At 40.5% G+C, this 17,908-nt stretch overlaps 1 protein-coding gene across 1 annotated transcript in view; it reads right to left on the reverse strand.

Moving 5' to 3' along the window:
- The window catches only part of CDKAL1 (CDK5 regulatory subunit associated protein 1 like 1), a 737,125-nt gene that overhangs the window by 256,952 nt on the left and 462,265 nt on the right, over nucleotides 1-17,908 (reverse strand). The window lies entirely within an intron of this gene.

The following is a 17,908-nucleotide window of genomic DNA, read 5'->3' on the forward strand; positions in this document are numbered from 1 at the left end:
ATGGTTTCCCTCCGATGCACGCTCACACAGGCACGCAGATAAACACAGCTCAGAGTAGAGCCATCCTCAAGGCTCTGCAAGTGCGCATCAGCTGGCGATACCTGGGATGACATGGGGTAACGGAAGGTCACTTCCAGAAGATTCCACGGAATTGTTTCCTTGTGCTGTGTCTCTCTCAGGGTGACAAAGTGCATAGAAAGTCACACAACGCCTACAGAGTGACAAGACTCTTAAGGACGTGAAAATCAACACCACTTCTCCTTCGCCTCAAGGACGTTTTACATCCTGCTTTGTCAAGGCAGCAGGAGGCACTGCAGGTATCTCAGCAGCTGGTGCCCCACAATCCCGTGCACCTGAGCAGAGAGGCGCCAGATGTAGGCGGAGTCAGCACATTCTTTTAAGGAACAGAGACCTGCAACACATCTGCTGCTTGTTTCTTATTGCAGTTAGTTAAAGAACGCTTTGTTTGTTTGTTTGTTTTGTTTTGTTAGTATCTACTATGCAAAAGGCACGAGGCCAGCTAGCTGACCAGTGGGCTCCAATGTTCACAATGCAGACTTTGAAAGACAAGGAGAGAAGAGCGAGAGGAACCTATCCCATAAAGTGAAAAGGAGCAAATCTGAGGGAAACAAATGAGGAAATTCAGAGTATTTTATAATTCTTCTGAAGATACAGAGCAGTTACAAAAGAGGGGGTGGGTGGGTCAGAGGTGAAGCTGTGCTCTAACTTAGCCATTGATGTAAGCAAAAAGAAAATGGACTGCTTCAGCCTTCCGCTGCTGCCTGCTATCAGAACTTCAGTTCGAGGTGGGTGGGGGCTGGAAAGTGTATGGCATGGATTCCAATAGTGTTAAAACGTGTAAAAAAAAAAAAAAAGCAGCTGCTTTTGAATAACTTGCATGTGTCTTCTGATTTTCCACTTTCAGAGAACCATACTTTCAGGTCTGTGATCTTATTTCATCTTAGAACAGGATTTTGGAGGCTCCCCAAGAGCTGAAGAATCTGGATCCACGGGGTAACTTCTTGGTAATTCAAGGGCCAGTGCTACATATGGATCAACTACACCCTTTGCTTCTCCACTTTCTACTGTGCACATTAGCATTTTGACCAAAGTGGAACACAGATCATTTAAATCATTCAGTTTCTTCCTTTTATTTTTTTTAAGATTTATTTTATTTATTTGAAAGGCAGAGTGACAGAGAGAGGGAGAGACAGAGAAACATATCTTCCATGTGCTGGTTCATTCCCCAAATGGCTGCAACAGCTGGTGCTGGGCCAGGCAGAAGACAGGATTCTGGAACTCCATCCTGGTCTTCCACGTGGATGGCAGGAGCCCAAGTACTTGGGTCATCTTCCACTGTGTTCTCAAGTGCTTTAGCAGGGAGCTGGGTTGGGAAATGGAGCAGCCGGGACATGAAGCAGTGATCCATTGTGGGATGCTGCAATCTCAAGCAGCAGTTTAACCTCCTATGGCATGTTGGTTGGTTAAAAAAATTCCTTTTTACTAGGAAATTCAGATTGCCAAAGAAAATTATTGATATCCTTTACCTACATCTTCTCTATTGGGAAATAATACTTGCCATAGATAAGACTACTAAATTCATATGGAGTTGAAGAAGTTAGTAGGAAAACAACTGCTTACATCTTGGCAAAAATGTTAAATTTTGGAGCCGGTGCTATGGCGTAGTGGGTAAAACCACCATCTGCAATGCTGGCATCCCATATGGACGCCTGTTCAAGTCCCCACTATTCTACTTCTAATCCAGCTCTCTGCTATGGCCTGGGAAAGCAGCAGAACACGGCCCAAGTCCTTGGGCCCCTGCACCCACATGGGAGACCCTGAAGGAGCTTCTGGCTCCTGGCTTCAGATTGGCCCAGCTCTGGCTGTTGTGGACATTTGAGGAGTGAACCAGTAGTTGGAAGACCCCTCTCTCTATGCCTCTGCCTCTGTAACTCCTCCTTTCAAATCAATAAATAAATCTTTCAAAACAACATTAAACTTCTGGGTTGGGCATGGAGTCAACAGGCTCCTCATACCCTTCCTCACCACTATGTATGGAGGAGGCTGTGTGAGGCAGAGTAACACTCGTGTACATGCCCCATGGTAAAACACTGGCCTTCTGCCTTGACGCCCTGCTTCTCAGCTTTTCACCCCCGAACATCAAGATCCACAAAAAGTTTCAGAAAAATAATTTCTCAGTTTTAGATGGCTCACAACATATTCACTGTGGCAAGAAATGGTATCTCTCTTTTTTTTTAATTTATTTTTTTATTTATTTGTAAGGCAGAGTTACAGAGAGAGGTTGATCTTCCAGCTGCTGGTTCACTTCCCAAATGGCCACAATGGCCAGGCCAAAGCCAGGAGCCCGGAGCTTCTTCCAGGTCTCTCACGTGGAGTGGGTGCAGAGGCTCAAGCCCTTGGGTCATCTTCCACTGCTTTTCCAGGCAAATTAGCAGGGAGCTGGATCTGAAGTGGAAAAGCCAAGTCTTGAGCTGGCTTTGTAGGCTATTAACTCACTATACGACAACACTGATCCCAAGAAATGGTATCTTAACACATAGAATGACGTGAAAAGACTCTCCGTTTTAAGACTCTGTGCCTTAATTTTCTCATCTGTAAAATGGAGATAGTGAAAGCTCCACCCTTACTGTGAAAATGTATTGAGATAACTCGATGTGTGCTTATATAGCAAAATTATCTAACATTCTTCTTCTTCCTTGGAAAGTAGTTAAGGCTCCTGGTAAAACAATTTCATACACATTCAACCAGTAGAATTATTCCTAACAAGCAAGCAAAGGAGGTTTAACTTCTGCTGATTTGTATAACATAGTTGTGAAAGCAGTTCACCAGTGCATAGGACCTCGGGCCGGAAAGGGCAGTGCAATTTCTCTTGGAAGCGCTCTGGGTGGCCTTCGTCTTTTTCCACGCTAAGTGAAACTTTGCCCTGTTACAGGATGACAATTTGCAAATTAAAATGTTAATGGTAAATAATTAGGATAAATGTGGTGGGTTTTTTCCCCCCTTTGGTTCTCAAAATAACTTCCCACTGGTAATTACTTTCAGCTTCATACTATGGACTTGAGAACTTTAAACATGGTAGGCACTAGAACACAAAATAAAACTTGCTTCTGGAAGTCTGTTTCTGCCAATGGGAATGAAAAAAAAAGATCTGTGACTTAACACAGATTGATGCACCCCAAAGTCACAAGATGTGTATTTTTTTACTTCTGTTTTTTCTTTTATCCCTATTTTCACATTGAACTCAGGGCACTCAGATAAGGATTGTGGTGTCCCAAGAAGTATATTAACTACTGTCATCAAAGGCCCACCCTTAACATTTTGTTTTTAACTGTTAAATAATTGTACATATTTATGGGGCATAGGGTGGTGTGAGTTCCTGATATATATTACATGCATTCTATACAATACATGTATTATATAGAAATATATAGTGCAACAATCTAATCAAAGCCAAATATATTTACTTTTGATAGTAAAATATCAAACTAGGACTAGTTCAGTTTGCTTAAAGCAGGCAAACATCTATTTAGGATGGCAAACAAGCATATAATCAGTCTGCCTTAATTTTTGGAATAAATGAAAACTTAAATATGAATATGTCAGTAAATATATACACAGGTGAAAATCCAGAGACTTTAAAACTAGGCCCATCATGAGTTAAATTTCTAAAAAGCTCTGCTGGAGCTCTGGATTGGATTCATGATTATATTTTCTCGTGGATCTAATTTATAAATGATGTTTAAAGCTTAGGTTCACTGAAGGCAAAAAGGAGCACTTAGTTCAAAAGGAAGCAGAGAAAAAAATGGCAGCCATGAGCAAAGGGTGCCCAGAGCTGGGTGAGAGCCAGAGCAGAGGGCAGGATGTGGGTGTCAAGGCCTGCGCAGGTACTCTCAGGAGTTCCAGAGGTACCTCGCGTGCACGTGGGATCTGTTCCAATAAAAGGCCATTTGTTACCGAAGGATTGGTGTGGCATGGTGTGACTATTTCATATGCAGGGACCCAAGAACAGCTAAGCAGATTAACAAGAGGCTTTCTACCTGATGCTGACTTACACGGGGCTCCCTTCTCAAAAACTGAAAATCAGATCCATGTTTCTAATTTTCTTTCCCAAAACTCAAACAGGAAGATAAGCCCAGAATGAACTGAATGAAATCAGGCTTAATTTTAAAAAAGTAATGCTATGCATGGGTACAATTTTGAAAGAACTAAGTTCCATTTTTATTGGCCCACAGGTGCCAAGCTAATCACCTGGTTCTGAATATACACACTACCAGCTTCATGAAACCGCTGTGTGAGCATGTGCACTGAGTTAACACCTGCCCCAGTATTCACATTGATACTTATCAATCAGAAAGCCCTCTCAGATTAGAGCTTTGTTATGAAGTAGTATGCATGTTTACAATGCTAAACTATATGGTGCTTTGTTGCTTTCAGCTAGTCTAACTTATAATGCACACAAAAAAAAAAAGCTTAAAAAAGAAAAAAGAGAAATTATAGTACTCCCTTTCAACATTTAAAAAATAGCTTGAGTGAGATATAATTCATATACCACCAAGCTGACTTACTCAAAGCATGCAATTAAATTTTTTAAGTATATTCACAGGGTTGTACAGCCACCTCTATGATCTGATTTCAGAATAATTTCACCATTCTTAATACAAACTCCATTCATTAGAAGTCTCTTGCCTTCCCCTCCCATTCCCTACCTTACCCCAGTCCTAAACAACCACTAGTCTATTTTCTATATTTATATTTGGATATATATATATATACATACATATATATACATACACATACATATATATATATACATACACACATATATGTATCTTTTGGACATTTCATATAAATAGCATCATACAATATGTGCTCTTTTGTGATTGGCTTCTTTCACTTACAGTGTTTTTAATAGCCAAGTTAAAAGTTGCAGGATGCAGTAGCATTTATTTCAATTAAATAATAAAACATAGGGTTTTGGAGTTTATTATATAGATTGATTCCCTGCAAAACTATTCTAGGTGTAGTAAATTGTTACTTGCTTACATAGGGACTTCTAATGGCATAACTGGGCTAGAGATCATCTGTTCCATGTAAGATTTTATTAGAGGGGCCGGCACTGTGGTGCACCGGGTTAAAGCCCTGGGCTGAAGGGCCAGCATCCCTTTTGGGCACCAATTCTAGTCCCGGCTGCTCCTCTTCCAATCCAGCTCTCTGCTATGGCCTGGGAAAGCAGTAGAAGATGGCAAGAGTGCTTGGACCCTTGACCCTGCATGCAAGTCCTGGAAGAAGCTCCTGGCTGCTGGCTTCGGATTTTCACAGCTCTGGCCATTGCAACCGTCTAGGGATTGAACCAGCGGATGGAAGACCTCTTTCTCTGTCTCTCTCTCTCTCTGTCTCTGCCTCTACCTCTCTGTAACTCTGCCTTTCAAATAAATAAATAAATCTTAAATAAAAATTAATACAGTAGGGCCCAGCCTTGTGGTGCAGCAGGCTAGGCTGGTGCTTGGGAGCACCCAATTCCCATATTGGAGCTTCAGCTCAAGTCCTGGCTGCTCTGCTTCCGATCCAGCTCACTGCTAATGCTCCTGGGAAGCAGCAGATGGTGGTCAAATACTTGAATACCTGCTACCCACATGGGAGACCCTGACAGAGTTCCTGGCTCCTGGCTGAATCCTGACCTAGCCCCTCCTCTTGTGGACATTTGGGGAATGAACCAGCAGATAGAAATTTTTTCTGTCTCTCTGCCTTTCAAATAAATAATAAATAAATGTTTTAAAATAAATTAATTGAGTAGAGTTGACTTTGTGATATATATTCACTTTCATGAGGTTTAAATATATGTGTAGATTAATGAAACCAGTATACAAGAACTCTTAGCCTTAATAGAGCAGAGTGGTAATTTGAAAATAAAATGCTGATAATACCAGTTGCAAGTAAATGTGTGTATGTGTGTGTAATTAAGCTCTTAGCATTTGACATGAGTATCAAGATGTATATTTTTATCTTCTTAGTTCAGAGTTTGATTATTGACTCTGATGCTGAGATGAAGTGGTGATGGTGAAGGAGCCTGAAGTCCTGTTACATGTCTGGAGAGCTACTTAGGCCAGACACTTTGTGTCAACCTGTTTTAGCACAAATGCTGAAAACCTTAACTCTTTGCAGGTTAAAGGTGAATTTCCTGCTATAATTAAGTTATAGGTCAAATGTAAATTGGAATCTGCTCACAGTATCTAGCCCTTTCCATCTGGGACGTGAGGACCTGGGAGTTTTCCCTTCCTATGCTCCTGATTAACTTTCCGATGCTGTTAACGATAATTTATTATCAAATTGCTGAGCATAAATGTAGGTGCTGGTAATTCACTTAATAGCAGTTATAAGGTCATCAATGAAGTAATAGGTGGAATGTTACTATTCTTACTCCACTCAACTTATCTGACTTTGTGGATACTGAAGGGGACTGCAGAAATAGGACACGCTGGAGCACCGGCATCAGATCTTGGACTATGTGTTAGGTCTTGCTCCAAAAGGAACCGTGTTGATAGTTGATGGGGTCATGTTGATCAGTTGGTAATCACTCAATTCGATTTTTTATACATTCAGCTATAATTGAAGTGTTTCAGGCCCCCCCTTCTCTCTCTCTCTCTCCCCTTCTCTGTGTAAATGACCTTCAAGTAAAAATAAATCTTAAAAAAAAAAAAAGAGCATCTCATTCAGCTCCTCACTGCACAGGAATACCACTAAAAATCTATTACCACTAAATGTAATGCCACTAAAAATAGTATTACTATTTGCCAATTATTCTGGTGTCCCCACCTATGAAAGTAGTATAACCCTTGCCCATACTCAGGAGTAGTTGTGTGACTTGCTACAAACAATGACAAAAGGGACAAAAATGACCTTTGCCACTAACAGAGAAGGTTTAAAACCCATGGTTCTCTATGTCTCCCTGCCTTCCCTCCCCTTTGTTTCATGGTCTAATTCTTAAGTGGCAACAATAGGAACAGACATTCAGCCAGTCCATGATGGATGTGTAGTGTGGGGAAAAAAAGAAATTTTTTGCTGTTACAAGCCACTGAGATTTTTGCAGTCATTTGCTGCACTACATAACCCAAGTAATGTTTACTGACTGTATGGTTGACAGGGCTAAGGGATGTCCAGATAACTAGTAAAATGTTATTTCTGGGTGTGTCTGTGATGATGCTTCCAGAAGAGAGCAGCACTCGAAGCATCAGACAGTAAGAGACACCTTTGTCTACATGAGCAGGCACCACTGAATCCACTAAGGAGCCAAAGAGAACAAAAAGGCAGAGAACAGGAGGAATTTTCTTTTTCTTCTTGAGCTAGGCCAACCTCTCTTTCCTGACCTTAGACATTAAGGGCTTTTGGTGTTTGGGATTTTGGCCCCCTGAACGTGTAAGGGGGACCCTCCTGGTTCTCAGGACCTTGCTCTCAGACTGGGACGAAGGCTCCTCTCAGGGTCAGGGCTTTCTAGGTTCCCCAACTTGCACACAGTAGAGGGTGGGACATCTAGGCCTGCATAGCCAGGATGGTCAGTTCCCACTACAGATCCCCTCAAGGGAATGTGTGCTTCTCTGGAGAACTCTAACTAATCTATTCTATGGATACAATTATGCATTCTCATGCTATGGCTTAAAAAAAATCCAGTGTTTAGAGACATTTAAAATCATACGCCTATAATCGAGAGCAGTATGTGCAATAACTGGACTCAGAAGCTGAAGTTTTCAGAGTCCCTTTTTCTCAACTAATTTTCAATCAATATTGGAATAGAAGTGCACATCAATTAACAAGATAGAAGAAAGGAGGGAAAAATAGCTCTGTTAAACAGGAAACATAGATTTTACCATGGGGAGAGAACAATTTAGAAAGATAAATAAAAAAATCTTCCACTCAGAATACAACAGGTAACACATTTAAAAAAATAAAAATAAAAATGGCTACTACAGAGTTGATAGCACAGTATCAGCGGCTTATAGGTGCTTAAAACATGTCATTCTCACTTCTCCAAAATGCTAACCCTAAATATAAACAGAATGCAAGTATGCTTGCTTTTCTTACCAACAAGATTCAGATGAAATTAAACCAAGCTATAGACAAAGCAGCCTAGACTGCTCTGGTTGCTTTAACAAAGAATACGGGAGGGTTGGGCATTTGGCTCAGTGGGGGTGAGATGCCACTTGGGACAGCATATTGCATATTGCAGTGGCTGCTGAAGTCCTGCCTACTCTGTTTCAGTTTCAGCTTCCTCCTAATACGCACTCTGGGAGGCAGCAGGTGATGGCTCAAACACGTGGGTCCCTGTCACCCATGTGGAAGACCCAGCTTGAGATCAGAGCTCCTGTTTCAGTCTGGCCCAGCCCTGGCTGTGGCAGACATTTGGAGACTGCCTCTCATCTCTCTGACTCTTAAATGAAAATAAATAAAAGTTTAATAGAAAATACAAAAGGGAGAGAATATATGCTAATCAGTCACAAAAAAGGTCCAAATACTTCCTCCTTGCTCCATGGACTGTGCTATAATGAGCTGCAATACTGAAACTTCCTGTAATTTCCTAGTTTGAGGACTCCTAGTTTACTCGCTACTCTTTTTGTATGCACAAAAAACTCTTAACAGTTTTAACCTGAACTCATTTTATCTTGGATATACATACCCCAGTATCTTAAAATACAAGGTTGTATATTTTACAAAAACACCCAGCAACATGCCATGTCAGTTCAGCAATATTGCAGTCTGATATCCCTCATATCTTAAACAGTACATTTGGGGGAAAAAAAATCAATGTACTTGAGAATCACTTGATTTTCTATCTATCTGCTGTTGTGGAAACAACTGACTGAGGCCAGTGTCATGGGCCATGAAGAAACTTAGCAGAGTAGTCAGATAGTGAGCAGAGATTTATCGAACATGCTGCATGACAGCAATGGGCAGGCAGGATGGCTAGAAGCTGACTACAGCTGCAACATGGACTACAGTCCATGAAGTATAATGATAGTACCATCTTAGTTAGGGTGAGGTTTTCCCATGATCCAAGAGGTTTTCCCAGGTAGGCGATTTGCATCTGTAGGTGGAACTGGGAAGCTTGTAATATCATTAGCTTTGGGATTTTTGCAGTGCCCCAGGACCCTGCACATTTACAATTGCAATAAATACACCAATAACTTGAAGTTTTGTTAAATAATACTGGAGAGAATTCTTTATTTAAAGATTGGGCCTATATATGAGGTTGAACCTTTTACATTCCTTTAGAAAAAAGATGCTTCAAATAATTAGTACATATAAAATAAACATTGTTCTGTAAAAAAAAAATCAATGTTTTTCTCTATTATGCAAGTGTTACATATTTAAAACATTTTTTAATAAGAAAATTCATCACTGCCCAAACCAATCATTATTAAAAGAATCCATCTTTGGAACAACTAAATAATAAAATTATATCTGATATTATCTCCTGGGCTTGGGAAAAGTGAAATTATTTTCAAAGGTCAAAATATTAAGCTAGCAGTATTTTTTGACATCATTAGGGCAAGCTCAATTTCTTCAAAAATAAAGGAAGAAAACCTTTCTTGTAAGCAAGGTCCAAATCACCCAGGCACTTACACTCCAGGGGACCATAATGGTTGCACATTAGCATAACAGGAGAGAAAAATCTGAATATGAAAACAACAAACAAAGGAGAATCAGATATAAGAATCAGCAAAACAACCTAGAATCATTCCTGAAGAAGTTATTACTGTTAGAGCACTGTTGTCCCTGGAGCTATGATGAGAGAGTGGAAAAAATAAATAGACATGAAAGGAAAGAAATGTCTTTGTTCGAAAGAACATAAAAATAAGAATGGAAGTAAAAGGAGAAAAGAGCAACAGCCAATTCTCTCCCCCTCCTAAATTTATTATAATATAATGGAAGCTGCGGAAGTTTTTTCAAGATCTTGGGTCTTAAAAACAATGACCTTAAGAAATGAATTAATAGGACTGATAATACAGAGGAACAAAGAGAGCTCTCTGGCCCTTCCCAAGTTACAACAGGATTAGTGACGTGGGGACCCAGAAATGCCTCCCAAATATGTAGCTTCGTAAGGTGCCTCGGAACCAGGGTCTCTCTGACCGCCCTTTGTTTCTTCTCTCCACGCGCAGGAAGGGGTTTTCTCTGAAGGTCTCCTTATAGGGAGGAAGGGAATTTTTCCAGAAGAAACATAATTGTTTTGGACATCCTCCTTGTCACAAAACACACCAAACACCGGAGTAAGGGAAAGGGTTTATTGGGGAAAACCCAGCAGACTGGACGGAAGCGGCAAAGAGGGAAAAGGGGAGTAAGAGAGAAAGAGGAGAGAGGAGAGGAAAGAGGGGAGAGAGAAGAGGAGGCTAGCGGTCACGTGTTCAGGAACAGGCCCTTTTTTAACCTTTGCTGGAGGGCGGGCAGGGAAGCAGGAGCAGTGGATCCCATTAGGATGGGGGTGGAGCTTGACAACAGTGGTTGGGCCACATGGCTACCTGGCTTTCAGCAATGGTGGTGGGGGCTAGGGCCTAGGATGTAAATCAGGGTATAGATCGCGCCGTAAATAACTGCGCCATTTTTCTAACACTCCTTCAAATACCAACACCAGGAAAAACTAATCCCTGGCAAGGACAACCAGGAGTCACCGGGCTCAGAAAGACTTTGCACCTGTTCTTGGGGCTGCCTGAGAGGCTTCATCTACACAGGAAGACAACTTCTGTGCACAGTACACTTTCACCTTCCCATAACTTCCCATAACATAATGTTGCCACCTCCCAGAAAGCTCAGAAGAACCTGGTCTCAGCCCATCGTCTGTCTTCCAGATCCATTCGTTTCTCCCCCAAATCAGTGACCACACCTCCTAAACAGCCTACAATTGCCCTTTTCTTCTCTCCTGAATCACATTAGGATCTATGGCTTGAATATGATTTGGCCCCCAGACTCATACAGATGTTTAAGTCCCAAAGTCATAGGTCAATGGTACTAACAAGGTAGAAAAAAATCTGATTATGGTGTTTAGGAGGTGGGGACTTGCAGGAGGTCCTTAGTCACTGAGGGTCTATGCTTGGCAGGTAGCATGCACGAGAAGGTTCTTACAGAAGTCCAGCCTCTCTGCTTCCTAGCTCACCATGTGATCCTTCCCGCACAACTACTCCACTGCTGCCATCTGCCACTCTCGCAAAGGCTCAGCCAACTGGGATACACAAGCATGGACCAGAACTTCCAATACTGGGAGTTAAATGCACCTTAACAGTTTATAAAGTTAGAAGCCTCAGATACTTGTTACCATAATGAAAAAATGACTAGTATGCTGAGTTACTAGGTAATCACTCCTATGATTTCCCCCGTGTGTGTAATAAACTTGTTATGCCTTTTTCTCTTGTTAATCTGGCATCTTCTATCTGAGAGAAAACGACCCAATCTTGTTTTCAACCTAGCTAAAACCAAATGTCCTAGCAAGTGGACATGTCACTGCTGTTTGGATGATGACACATCCCCGTGGGGGACTCCCCTTGATAAGAAACTAGGAGCCCCCAGACAGCTAAAGTGAGGTTCAGGATTCTGCACATAAGCAGCAGTGACCTGGTAGAAAACCAACCCTACCTCATTATAATGTTAAAGCTCCCCTTTTAAATATGCATAACCCTTCCTGGAACTTCCTGGAAACTAGATGAATATATACAACTTCCCTAAATGTAAGCCCTTATAAAATTTCTAACTCCTGGCTGTCCAGGAAGCCTGGTTTTTGCTCATGAAATCACATTGGCACCATAATTCGGCAAACTCAAAGGTTTTCCTTTCTGCTTATAGCTGAAATTGGTTCACTGTCTCTGTGTTCGCACTGGTGTACCCACTAGACAAAAATCCTTGGGTATTTTTATCACTAGACATGAATATTCAGAGGGGAAGAGAAATTCCTTGGCCCCTCTGGTGAGAGGGTAAAGGAAGTGACAACAATGGTTAGCATCCTTACCTGCTTGACACTGTACTATCCTGAGATTTGAAATTTTTTAAGAATTCTGTTATTTTATAATGAAATGGAAATTAAATTTTTTTGCGATTAAAAATGAATTCTTCGTATTAGAAGGAGAAAAATATTTTTATTTTCTTCTCTTCCATCAAAGTCTGTGGCCTCTAAATATAATAACCTGGTGCATCTATTTTGTGAGGTTCTATCTAGTGATAACTGAAGCACTCATTGGATACTGAAGTTATTTTGAGACTGAAATCTTTTTTGGAGGATTAAAGAGTTTATTTATTTTTTAAAGGATAAGGATACAGTAGGCCTTATGTTTTCTTGAGCAAATATTTCCTATTTTCAAGTATGTTATATAAGATATATATGATTCTGTTTACTTGGCTAAAGAACTGGATGAGCATGGGTCTAGACAATGATGATTAAGGAGACACAATGGAGTGTTTCACATGCCAAGAATTTCCTGTATCTTAAGTGAGAAAAAGTGATTTCCACATCACATACTCTGATTTCTTAATATTTCAAACATTAACTAGAGACTTAAAATATAGAAGACAGAAACAAAAAGATTATTTCAAAGATGAGCCAAACATAATGTAATATGTTAACGTGAAGCTGGATGGAGAGTGATGGGAACCATCAATAGTTTTTTTTTTCCCTAAAGATTTATTTATTTGAAAGGCAGAGTTACAGAGAGGCAGAGGCCGAGAAAGAGAGATCATCCATTCACTGGCTCACTTCTCAGATAGTTACAATGGCCAGAGCTGTGCCAATCTGAAGCCAGGAGCCAGGAGCTTCTTCCTGGTCTCCTACGCGGGTATAAGGGCCCAAGCACCTGGACCATCTTCCACTGCCTTCCCAGGCCATAGCAGAGAGCTGATTAAGAGGTGGAGCAGCTGGAACTCAAACCAGCACCCATGTCGGATGCCAGCACTGCAGGAGGCAGTTTTACCCACTACACCACATGTCTGATAAGTATTTATGCTGTTTTGATGAACTGTGTACAAGTAATAACTTAATAAAAATTCAATCTAAAAGAAGTGTCTAATTTTTAAATACTTGGAGCCTTTAGGTCACAATATTTCCATTTTAATTTATACATATTTTGATACAGGAAAGAATGATAAAATGATCCAAAGACGACTTTTAAGCTTCAAAATATGTTACATTGTGTAGAATTCTATGGTGGAATTAGAATGAAAATTAGATTTCCAGGGGGAAAAAGGAATGGTGTAAATTTTTCTATATTTTGTGTTTTCTTGAATACATTTAAGAGAATGATACAACAATTATATTTTAAATTATGTTAGAAATTCCAGCTTCTGCAACTATTTAAAGTTATGATAAAAAGGTTAATCTAACAATATATTGGGGTCAAAATAATCTTAATTATTTTGGGGTGCTATCAAAGTGGTAATACCATTAGCTGACTGGTACTTTCTACACCAGGAGTCGGATCTTCTCACTCCCATCTCCCATTGCTGGCTTTGTGTCTCCCTGCCCCTCCTACCCTCTGACACACACCAGCCCCCAGGCAAGCAGGCCTCCTCCTCCCAGAATAGGTTCTAGACTTTGCACCCTTGACCATACCTTAACCTCAGCCTAGAAAGCCACTGTCTACCTCCAAACTACCTTTTCCTAAAATCCCATCCAAATATCTATTATCAATTCCTATGGGATTCCCAATGCACTTGGGTGAATAATCGTTTCTTTTCTGCTCCTGTTTGGCATACTCTGCGTCTGTACTAGGCAACATCATATTCTACATTATTGTTATCCCTGCTTCCCACATAATCGCCCTACCAGCTCATAAATGAGTATAACAGCCACTTGGTATCTTCTTTTGTTAAGTTCAATTGAACAACAGCAAGTTCTACCAAAAGTCAACATGTTTAAAGTTAAACAGCCTACAGATTCAACCCTCAGACCCATGACTTTCATTCTGACTCTTTGAATGACCTGGCATGTACTGTTAAGTAGACCTCAATTCAGACAGAGTATACTTAAATTTTTGTACTATAAATTGAAGATTATAATCCTAATTTTGATACAAAGGAATTTTAAAAATTATGTATTCATCAGGTAGAGACTGCAAGAGAAAAAGTTGGGGGCCAGCACAGTGGCACAGTAGGTTAATCCTCTGCCTGTGGCGTCAGCATCACATTTGGGTGCCGGTTCTAGTCCCAGTTGCTCCTTTTTCGATTCAGCTCTCTGCTGTGGCCTGGGATAGCAGTAGAAGATGGCCCAAGTATTTGGGCCCCTGCACCCATGTGGGAGACCATGAAGAAACTCCTGGCTCCTGGCTTCAGATCGGCGCAGCTCCGGTCGTTGCAGCCATTTGGGGAGTGAATCAACAGAGGGAAGACTTTCTCTCTCTCTCTCTCTCTCTCTCTCTCACTGTCTGTAACTCTGTCAAATAAATAAATAAAATATAAAAAAAAAAAAAAAAGAAAAAGTCAGAGACAGCAACAGAGACAGAGAGAGAGAAAACTCTTATCTACTGGTTCATTCTCCAAATTCTCACTATAGGCAGAGCCAAAGACAGGAGTCAAGAACACAGCCAAGTTATCCAGTGTGGGTAGCAGGGACCCAATGACTTGAGCCATGACTGCTGTGTCCCCGACCCTGTCTGCATGAGCAGGAAGCTGGAGTCAGGAGCCAGAGCTGGGAATTGGACTCGGGCGCTCTGATGTGGAATGTGGGCATCTTGACTGCTGGGCTAAATGCCCACTTCATATAAAAGAGAATTTTTAATGAATGGTTAGCCAAAAATTACTTGTCATCATTTGTAAATATAAGGCTAGTATGATTATTATTAAATTATAGGGTCCTGAAATTTAGAACATTTTTAAGATAAACAACATGCAAAGAGGTGAAAGACAAGGCCAAAGAGTTAGTGAGTAGAAGATACTACTCAAATAGTATGCTAGTATACAAACTTATATTTCCTGTTGAACATAGAAGATTTTGTAAATAAAGCAAAAACTCTACCTTCCTAAAAAGAATAAAAACAAATTTCACACTCACTAACCATTTCATTATTCATGTCCTAAAAACAGTAACTATAAAATGGAAATTAAATTCATTTTTTTCATTGAACAATTTGTACAAGTATGAAAAATTTTCACAGTTCACATCAAAGAAAATATACCCATCACTCAGTCATAAAACTAGTAGCTTGTTCCCAAAAAGAGTAAGGATACCTGGCAGTCTAACTCAGCTCAGCCAGGTAGTATCTGTAAGTCTGTTTCCTGCTTATGTTTTCTTTTTAAAATTTTAAAAATTGTTAATTTTTAATTAGTGTTTAACAGAGTCAATGTGATTTGTAGACATCATTCTAAGAACACAATTCCCTTCCTCCTTATCCTCCTGTTTATATTTTGACAGTTATTTTGTATTGCTAGATACAATCATATATTTCTGCAGTAAGTGTAATATCAAGCCTCTTTAGTCTCATCTGGACACAATAAAGGAGTCCAATTCTGAAGCAGCAAGACTGTGAAAGGACACATCTACCTTTAATCTTAACAGAAACAGCTGACTGCCGTTTTCCCCACACTGTGGCACCTTCTAATAACCTTAAGAAACACACTGGCCACAAGTGAAGCTCTGAGTCAGTGTAAGATCTGAAGAGCCACACACGGGTTGAATCTGTGTCAAGCTGACTTTACAAAACTCAGTCCAATGTTGAACCTCTGCGACAGTCCGTGTGAAATGTCCTTCGGGAGTCTGACTATGTAGTAGCTGACTAGCCACATCTGTGATACATTACAAAATCAAAGCAGTTACCGGTAAAGTTTTTAGTATTTTATTTTTAAAAACATACAATTTTGGTTAAGAAAACCTTATATCATCTCAGTAGTCTACAATTTTAGATTCACTTCCATGACTTTGAGTCTGTAACTATGCATTTTTCTCTTCCTGCGTCAGTGAAATTTGATTAATTAGATTATGAGTTAAATACACAAAGAAATAAAACATGTTAACCAACTTTAAGTGATTTATTTAAAAAATCACAGAATAAATAAGTTGACAAGAACTCAAGAGATCATAAAGAGGCCGGCGCCATGGTTTAACAGGCTAATCTTCCGCCTTGCGGAGCCGGCACACCAGGTTCTAGTCCCGGTCGGGGCGCCGGATTCTATCCTGGTTGCCCCTCTTCCAGGCCAGCTCTCTGCTGTGGCCAGGGAGTGCAGAGGAGGATGGCCCAAGTACTTGGGCCCTGCACCCGCATGGGAGACCAGGAGAAGCACCTGGCTCCTGGGTTCGGATCAGCAAGATGCGCCGGCCGCAGCAGCCATTGGAGGGTGAACCAATGGCAAAAAGGAAGACCTTTCTCTGTCTCTCTCTCTCGCTCACTATCCACTCTGCCTGTCAAAAAAAAAAAAAAAAAAAAAAAAAAAAGGAAAAAAATAGAAAAAAAAAAAAAGAGATCATAAAGACCAAACTCCCCTCCCATCATCCCTACTTTCAAAGATGTGGATATCTAAAGGGGTTCAATGACTTGCCCTAAGGTCATGCAGCAGCCACAAGGTGTTAAGAGTTAGAGTTTTAGAATAGTAGTCTCTTAACTGTAACCTGAATTTTTTTAAAAATTACAGATCTACCTAAATCCTGCAAAAGTATATTTTAATAGAATAACATGTAGCTCCCAATCCATCAACACATATTTAACATGAATAAAACCTACACATTCTGAATTTTTTCACTGTGAATAGATATTTAAATTTACTATGCCTTAGTGTGGGGTGTGGAATAGCAGGACAAACAATCCACAAACAATCCTGAACATCCCCTCTCGTTAGAGGAAATAAAATACAGGATCATTTTTTAAAAAAGATTTATTTATTCATTTGAAAGGCAAAGTTACAGAAAGACAGAAGGAGAGAGAGAGAGAGAGGGAGAGAGAGACGTCTTTCATCTGCTGGTTCACTTCCCAAAGGACCTAAGCAGCTGGAGCTGAACTGGTCCAAAGCCAAGAGCCTGGAGCTTTATGGGACATGACTGGGGCCATCCTCTGCTTCTTTCCCAGGCCATAGCACAGAGCTGGACCTGAAGTGGAGCAGCCAGGACTTGAACCAGTGCCCATAGAGGAGACCGGCACTGCAGAAGGCAGCTTTTACCCACTACACCACAGCGCCAGCCCCAGAATTTTTTTTTTTTAAACAATGGAACAAATTTAATTTCTTTTGTTTTTTCCCAAAGAAATCTTTTATTTAAGAAACACAAATTTCATAAGTACAACTTTAGGAATATAATGATTCTTCCCACGATACCCACCCTCCCACATACACTCACACCTCTTCTTTTCCCTCTCCCATTCCCAGTCTCATTATCCATTAAGATTTATTTTTAATTAACTTTATACACAGAAGACCAACTCTATACTAAGTAAAGATTCCAACAACTTGCACACACACACACACACACTCACACACACAGAGTTTGAGAACAAGTTTTACATTTACTTCTCATAATATAACTCATGAAGGACAGAAGTCCTGCATGGGAAATAATTGCACAGTGACTTCTGTTGTTCATTTAACAATTAACACTGCTAATGTATGACATCAGTGACTAACCAAGGTTCTTGACATGAGCTGCCAAGGCTAGGGAAGCCTTTTGAATCCACAAACTCCGTCAGTATTTAGACAAGGGCATAAGAAAAGTGGAAGTTCTCTTCCCCCTTCAGAGAAAAGAACATCCTTCTTTAATGGCCACTTCTTTCTGCTGGGGTCTCACTCACAGAGATTCTTCATGCAGAACATCTTTTGCCACAGTATCTTGGCTTTCCATGCCTGAAATGCTCTCATGGGCTCTTCAGCCAGGCCAGAATGCCTGAAGGGCTGATTCTGAGCTCAGAGTGCTACTTAAAGTGATTGCCATTCTATGAGTCTG

This window comes from Lepus europaeus, chromosome 3 (assembly GCF_033115175.1).
Source record: "Lepus europaeus isolate LE1 chromosome 3, mLepTim1.pri, whole genome shotgun sequence".
Taxonomy (NCBI): Eukaryota; Metazoa; Chordata; class Mammalia; order Lagomorpha; family Leporidae; genus Lepus; species Lepus europaeus.